Genomic DNA, 8,103 nt, shown 5'->3' with positions numbered 1-8,103 from the left:
ACAAAGTGTTAGAGATAGACTGCAACAAAACAAAAGGTGAGTGAACTGCCGAGGCGTGTAATCACTGTCCTTAAGAAAAGATTTCGCCCTTGTAGACGGTAAAAAATACCTCTATAGGATTACAGGAAATTCGCCTGCGAGAAGAGCTCGCACGCTCGGTTCTCTGGCACGGGCCTAAATCGCATAGACGTCAGATATGTTCGATTCTAGGTTCGCCTAACGGTCGGCTCGCCAGCACGAGTGGAGATCGATCAGGATGGCGGAAGTTCGCCCTTCACCCAACTCGCCTGCCCGAGTTCAGGGTCGAATCCGCCAGCAATCTCAAGACCGTCAGTACAGCTGGGTATCCACTACCCCACGTGCTGAGATGGGCCCACAGTCAACATGACGGATAAAGGGAAGGCGGTACTCTCCGACTCGCCAGACTCGGACTCCGTCTTAAGACCTAACACCCGGTCTGCCCGACGCCGGCAGGAAGGCATATTCCAGCGAACCCGTAGTCGCAGGGGAGTAAGTATCGGGTTTGACTATTCCACCCTGGTACCTCCCTCCTGCGGCGAAGACGAAGGTCATTCGGCAGCGGCCACATCTCAAACCTCGCGCTCAAGTCAAGACGCGCAGGCGAGGGCGCACATGACCGATACCAACCACGAGCAGACAATGGCTCAAAAGTTGGAGGCACAGCAGGCGACCATCGACTCTCTAAGAGAGATGATGGAGCAACTGCTGAGCAAGAAGAAAAAGAAGGGAACCCAACGTCCCTTGCCCCGGCAGACTAGGGATAAAGAATGGGTACCACCTCACCGTCCAGCGGCTGAGACAGAGGATGATCGACAGTCCGATTACTCCTCCAAAACATCGATAGGAACGTCGCACACCGCGGATAGCACCCGTGACAAAAGATTCGACGAGTTCCAGGACCAACTGAACGCGCTGAAGCTTCAGCAAAACATGAACAAGCTGGGGGTGGTACGTCCCTACCCTATCGAATGGGACACGGTCCCATACCCAGCGAAGTTCAAGCCGATCAGTTTGGTCCAGTTTGATGGCAAGGGGTCACCCTCGCAACATATCTATTACTTCATGGCGCAGACCGGATTCCTCACCGGGAACGACGCCATTCTCACTCGACTATTCATAGGTACCCTCAAGGGGGTGGCCTTTGAATGGTTCCGCAAACTGGAGCCCGGCTCTATCAAGGCATGGGCCGACGTTGAAAAACTCTTCTCCATCAAGGCATGGGCCGATGTCGAAAAGCTCTTCCTCGCCCGCTTCTTCGACGACGACACGGAAGTGTCAATGGCCACTCTCCTCGCTGAGAAGCAGCGGAAGTCGGAGTCAGTTAACGACTTCGTGAAGAGATTTCGAAATCGATCAGTCCACTGTCGGGACCAAGTTTCCGAGGCGACACTGATTGAGATGTGCCGCAACAATCTGTCGATCCACATCCTGTCCAAAATAGGGGCAGTTGAAACCCGGACTTGGAAGGAACTTGTTCGCCAAGGCGAGCAAGTTGAAAATATGATCAAGAGGCTGGAGGCCGAAGAGCCACAGTCCAAAAAGGGAGCAGCAGAACCAGCGGCGCCAAAGAACCCTCCTCGATCGAAGGGAAAAGAGGCTATGGCCGTAGACTCTGCCGCGGCGCCAAAGTTCGTTCAAAAGCCGAAACCCAGGCAATTTGAACCGCGTCCCCAGCGGCAATATGATTTCAAAGAAGACCAGGTGGTAGCGACTCTCGACACTCTACTCAAGAGTGGGCGAATTAAGTTGCCAGAAACCGCCAAACCGGAGGAGGCGGACAAAACCGGTGACCCAAGTTACTGTGCATATCACAGATTCCTTGGCCATCACATAACTAAGTGCTACGTCCTCAAGGACAAACTCCAGGCCCTCTACGACGCGGGGGTCTTGAAGAAAGAAAAGGTCCAAAAGCAGGTGACGGCGAACATGGTCACTTTGAGCTTTGGGACGGGTCTCCCGGAGGTTCAAGCCCCGGCGGGGATAATTCCTATCCCCAAGGCGGTTTTGAAGATCACTAACGACGATCCTCATAACCAGCGGGAGAAGGGTTTGGTTCCACAAACTCTGCCATCAGGGCAAGGACCTCCTCGATGACGAGCAGTGGACTGCACAACCTTCTAAGGAGGCTAAGAGGAAACATTGCAACGTTGTCACCGCCATCTTGGATACAGATGACGCGGCGATGACTGCCTTGACCGACTCTGAAGAAGACACCAACGTCTTCGCCACGAGAGCCGGAAAGGAGTTTGCGAAAGAGTATCCCGCGAGGGCGGAAAACCCAGCAGGACCTCCCGCGAGGTCGGCTGCAGCAGTCCCTCCCAATCCAGATGGACCAAGTTCAAGCCACCAGCCTTACCGGTTCAACGTGCCGGCTGCAGCAGTCCCTCCCAATCCAGATGGACCAAGTTCAAGCCACCAGCCTTACCGGTTCAACGTGCTCGCGCAATTGAAAAGCATCCCCGCGCGGATCACCATGTATGACCTCCTCCGGTTATCTAGGCCTACCCGGGAAGCCCTACAAGAGGCGTTGGCCGACGCAGAGGCGTTCTCGACCCATTTCTCAAAAGAAACGGGAACCGAACAGGGTTGTACAACTTGCTGCCAAGTTTCAGAGCGGCAGGTCCCCTGCATCACTTTCACCCCCGAGGACATGTTCATCAAGAGCACGTCCCACGACCGGCCATTGTACTTCACAGGATACGTCGGCTCGGCGAAAGTGGATCGGATCCAGGTTGATCCGGGGTCTGCGCTGAGCATCGTGCCCCTGAAGTTAATCAAACACTTGGGGATACCGTCGAAGCGCTTAGCCTCGACCTCGACTACCATTTTCGGCTTCAACGCCATGGGTACTCGCCCGCTCGGTAAAATCCGCCTGAAGTGTCGGATAGGCGACATGAAGACGGAGGTGACATGCTACGTTATTGATGCCGAACCCTCCTACGACATACTCCTAGGGCGTCCGTGGATTCATGGCAACCGGATTGTTCCGTCCACACTACACCAGTGTTTGAAGTACGTGGACGACTACGAGCGGGTAAGAACGGTAGTGGCCGACAAACACCCCTTTAAGGGCGTCGAGAACTACTTCGCGGATTCTCTGCTATACCAGGACCCTGACCAGCCACCAGTGGAAGAACTGGAGAGTGGCAATGAGGCGGACAGCGAGCCTGAATACGGTGACAGCTTAATTCTGAACGACTTTGAGTCGATTGTAATTGGTTATGAGAGTCACCATGTAACTAACGCCGTTCAGGCAGAGAAGCTTATCATGAATGAGAAATCCGACTTTGCTTATTTGTCGTCTTGCTCCTCGTCCGAAGACGACGCACCTAATAACTCATGGTCGACACTCTACAGTGAGTCTTCTCTACACTTGCCGGTATGTTCGTCATACGTCTTCAAGACGCGACCGATCGAGCCATCGCGAGCTGTATTTGTCGTGCCAGCACGGAAGAGGTATCGAAAAGACATCATCTTCGGTCGAATCGATCGTCCCCTACGCACGCTATGGGACGAATCTGAGGACGAAGACCCAGCGCCCCAGTTCTCGCAATACAGTCGAGTGGCGAAACGCATAATGAGCGACATGGGGTACGACCTCACTCGCTTGGAGGGCCTGAATTACGGCCGAGGACGTAAGACGGTTATTAAACCCGCCTACGTCCCCAAAGGAAAGCCCTCAAACTACTTCAAAAGGACTAGGAGAGGCTTAGGCTACTCCTCCTCCAAATCGGAGTTGTGTTTTTACGTCGACGAGGATTCCGATTACGCATGTTCAGGGGATCAGTCGTCAACAACCTCGGCATGGGACTCCGACGTCAGCGTAAGGGATCTCTTCGATGGCCTTACAGTCAACATGGCCACAGTAGACCCCGCCGGAATGGCGGAGGACGAACGACTTCCACTTTATGACGAGACATGGGATCGCCATGTTAATGCCCAGTGGAACAGTCGCTTCGAACAGCGCGAACCACCAACTGAAGACGAAGTCCTCCAGGTGAACATGGGTACTGAGGCGAATCCCAAACCCATATTCATCAGCGGCAGTCTGCCTCCTCAAGAAAAAGAGGATCTCATCGCCCTCATACGGGAATACATTGACGTCTTCGCCTGGAATTACGAGGATATGCCTGGCCTGGATCCGCGGGTCGCCACGCATCGCCTCAACATCAGCCCTGACGCCAAACCAGTCAAACAACAGCAGAGGCGGTTTCGCCCCCAAATCATGGAGGCGATCGAATCTGAAGTAAAGAAGCTGATCGAATCCGGCTTCATCAGAGAGGAGCAACACCCCGACTGGGTGGCGAATATTGTTCCAGTCTTGAAGAAGAACGGCAAGATCCGCATCTGCATCGACTTTAGGAACCTCAACGCCGCGTGCCCTAAAGACGAATTCCCTCTGCCCATCACGGATGTCATCATTAACAATACGTGCGGATTCGAGAGGATGTCCTTCATGGACGGCTTCTCGGGGTACAACCAAATCAAAATGCACCCCGAAGACGAGAAACACACTGCATTCAGAACTCCCATGGGGGTGTATTGCTATACCGTCATGCCTTTCGGGCTCAAGAACGCCGGCGCAACCTACCAACGCGCCATGAGCATGATCTTTCGAGATCATCTGCGAAAGACGGTCGAATGCTATGTGGACGACTTGGTCGTGAAGAGTCGCCATAAGGAGGATCACCTCCAAGACTTGAAGGCTATGTTCGAACTCATGAGGACTCATCAGCTCAAGATGAATCCTACCAAGTCATTCTTGGGAATGTCTAGCGGTAAATTCCTCGGTTTCGTCGTCACGACGAAAGGGATCCGAATTGATCCAGACAAGGTGCGAGCTATTCAAGAGCTCCAACCACCCCGAAATCTTAAAGAGCTGAGAGGCCTTCAAGGACGACTGGCTTATATCCGAAGATTCATCTCGAATCTCTCGGGCAAGTGCCAACCCTTCTCTAAGCTGATGAAGAAAGGTACCTCCTTCGTCTGGGATGAGCCATGCCAAAAGGCTTTTGAGGAGATCAAAGCTTATCTCTCAAATCCGCCTGTCCTTGCGGCGCCAATCTCAGGAAGGCCATTCCTCATATACATACGGGCTATGGAACATTCTCTGGGTGCCCTCTTGGCTCAGAACGATGATGCAGGCCACGAGCAGGGCATCTACTACCTGAGCAGAACCTTGCAGGGCGCCGAGCAACGGTACCCAATGGTCGAGAAGGAATGCCTAGCCTTGGTGTTCGCTATCCAAAAGATGCGGCACTACTTGGTTGGCCAAACCATCCATGTCATCTCCCGGATGAATCCCATTCGGGTCTTCATGACACAACCCGCAGCGCTAAACTGGCGCCTGGCCAGGTGGGCACTTCTGCTCTCTCAATACGACATTCATTTCATGCCGCAGAAATCGGTCAAGGGACAAGCCATCTGCGATCTCATGGCTAGTCACCCGCTGGGGGAGAAGACCGATCTATTCGAAGATCTGCCGGATGAACCTCCCGAAGCCAATATGACTTCGTCGCCGGAGGTGTGGCAGATGTTCTTCGACGGTGCGTCCCGCGCAGGCGCGAGCGGCTCTATTTCTGCAGGAGTGGGAGTGGCCCTCACCTCCCCGCATGGTCACGTGTTTCCCCGGGCCTTTTCCTTGACGGAACCATGTACCAACAACGTAGCCGAGTACAACGCGTTGCTCATAGGGCTCGAGTTAGCCAAAGAGCTCGGGATAAAGCATCTGGAGGCTTATGGCGATTCGCAACTCATTGTCAAACAAATGACTGGCGAATACGAAGTCAGGAATGAAGATCTTATCCCGCTCCACCGAGCAGCGGTCAGACTAGTGGAGTCATTCGAGAGCTTCCGTATTGAGCACGTGCTCCGTTCAAAGAACACCCATGCGGATGCTCTCGCATCCTTGGCAGCTAACTTAGCCCAGCCTCCTGGAACGACCCAAAAGGTCGCTGTCGCCCCGCCCGCTCGGGAAGACTTCGCTTCTCAGGTCATATCCCTGATGCGAATAACTCACTTCCAAGGAGTGAGCCTACCCGAGTAGGCGAATCCTCGAAGGCTGGCGAGCCTCGTCATAACCATTTGACGGATAAACGTAAAGGTAGAGAAGTAGACGTCCCAGAGGCAAACGCCACTCATCAAGTCTCGGATCAGCCAAACCAGGAAGACTGGCGTCATCCGATCATCGATTATGTCCTATACGGCATGTTGCCTGAGGATTCGAAGGAACGAGAGTCGGTCCGACGACGTGCCTCACGGTTCTACTACGATTCAACCACTAAAACATTGTATCGCAGGTCATACGACGGCTTGCTACTTCGCTGTCTTTCAAAAGCAGAGGCGCAAGAAGCCGTACGCGAAGCACATGACGGCGTGTGCGGAGCTCATCAGCCCGGACCCAAGCTTTGGGATCGCTTACGAAGGATGGGCTACTTCTGGCCTGGGATGGTTACTGATGCAGTCGCTTATGCTAAGCGATGTTACGAATGCCAGATCCACGCCAACTACATACACCAGCCTCCTGAGGATCTACATCCGACGAGGGCATCTTGGCCCTTCGAGGCATGGGGGATGGACATAGTTGGGCCAATTTCTCCACCATCGGCGAAAGGCCATCGCTTCATCCTCGCCATCACTGATTATTTCTCTAAATGGGCGGAGGCCATCCCCTTAAGAGAAGTCAAGACTAGCGACGTGATCAAATTCATCAAGCACCATGTCATCTACCGATACGGCGTACCCCGGCGTATCATTCACGACAACGGCACGCAATTCGTTAGCCATGCCTTCACCCGGTTCTGCGACAAACTCCGGATACAGAACCTCTCGTCCACGGCCTACAACCCTTCAGCGAATGGTCTGGCCGAAGCTTTCAACAAGACGATCATCAAGATCCTGACCAAGTTGACTTCCACTAGCAAGCGCGACTGGAATGAAAAGCTAGGCGAGAGCCTGTGGGCATATCGCACGACGGTTCGTACACCGACTGGCACCACGCCTTACTCGTTGGTATACGACTGTGAAGCTGTACTGCCATTAGAGATTCATATTCCATCCCTCCGCGTTGCCCTAGCAGCGGGGATGACGACTGAGGAGAATCACCAACTTCGACTCGCAGAGCTCGAAGCATTGGAAGACAAGCGACTGGAAGCTCAACAGCACATTGAGTTTTACCAAGCTCGGATGGCCAGGAGCTTCGACAAGAAAGTCAAGAGCCGAGCCTTCAAAGAGGGAGAGCTCGTGCTCTCCGTCCGTCGACCAATGATCCTCACTTCCAAGAAGAAGGGGAAATTCCAGTCCAAATGGGAAGGGCCATTCGTGGTAGAGACGGTCTACTCGAACGGCGCCTATCGCCTCGTCAAACCGAACGGCGACAAGATCATGATGCCCATCAACGGCAAGTACCTGAAGAAGTACTACCCCTAGTGCTCCTTCGCAAAACTCCCAAAAGTGCACGAGTCTAAACTGGCCCTCAAAACCCTCCAACTGGTACACGAGGCTAAACTGTCCCTACTTTACCCACTCTGGCGAAAGCCTCTTGTGGAATTCAATTCGCCTATCTCCTCCAATGAGATGGCGGATCCACTAAAGTCGTTCATATCACGACATATACATTCAATTCGCCTATCTCCTCCAATGAGATGGCGGATCCACTAAAGTCGTTCATATCACGATAAATCCACTCAATTCGCCTATCTTCTCTAATGGGATGGCGGATCCATTAAAGTCGTTCCAACCACGACATTCTCTGTCACGTTAACATTAAACCTCTGACAAAATTAACTTACCAATCCTCTTCTAAAGGATGGTGGGTCCTCAAAGTCGTTCCAATCACGACATTCCCTGTCACGTTAACATTAAACCTCTGACAAAATCCGCTTACCACTCCTATTCTGAGGAATGGTAGGCCCCCACGGTTGCTCCAATCGCGATAAGACCTCATCAAGTTAATGATCACCTCTGATGATTGGCACCGTTATTCTTACGAATAGCATAGCCTGAATAATGGCCTACCATGCGACGTGCCATTACTCCAGTCAATAGTCACACTCCTAAGTCCCTGAACTATTTGACTTATTC

The sequence above is a fragment of the Asparagus officinalis genome, chromosome 5, assembly GCF_001876935.1.
Source record: "Asparagus officinalis chromosome 5, Aspof.V1, whole genome shotgun sequence".
In the NCBI taxonomy this organism is placed as follows: domain Eukaryota; kingdom Viridiplantae; phylum Streptophyta; class Magnoliopsida; order Asparagales; family Asparagaceae; genus Asparagus; species Asparagus officinalis.
The sequence above is the reverse complement of the archived record's forward strand: the minus strand, read 5'-3'. Positions refer to the sequence as shown.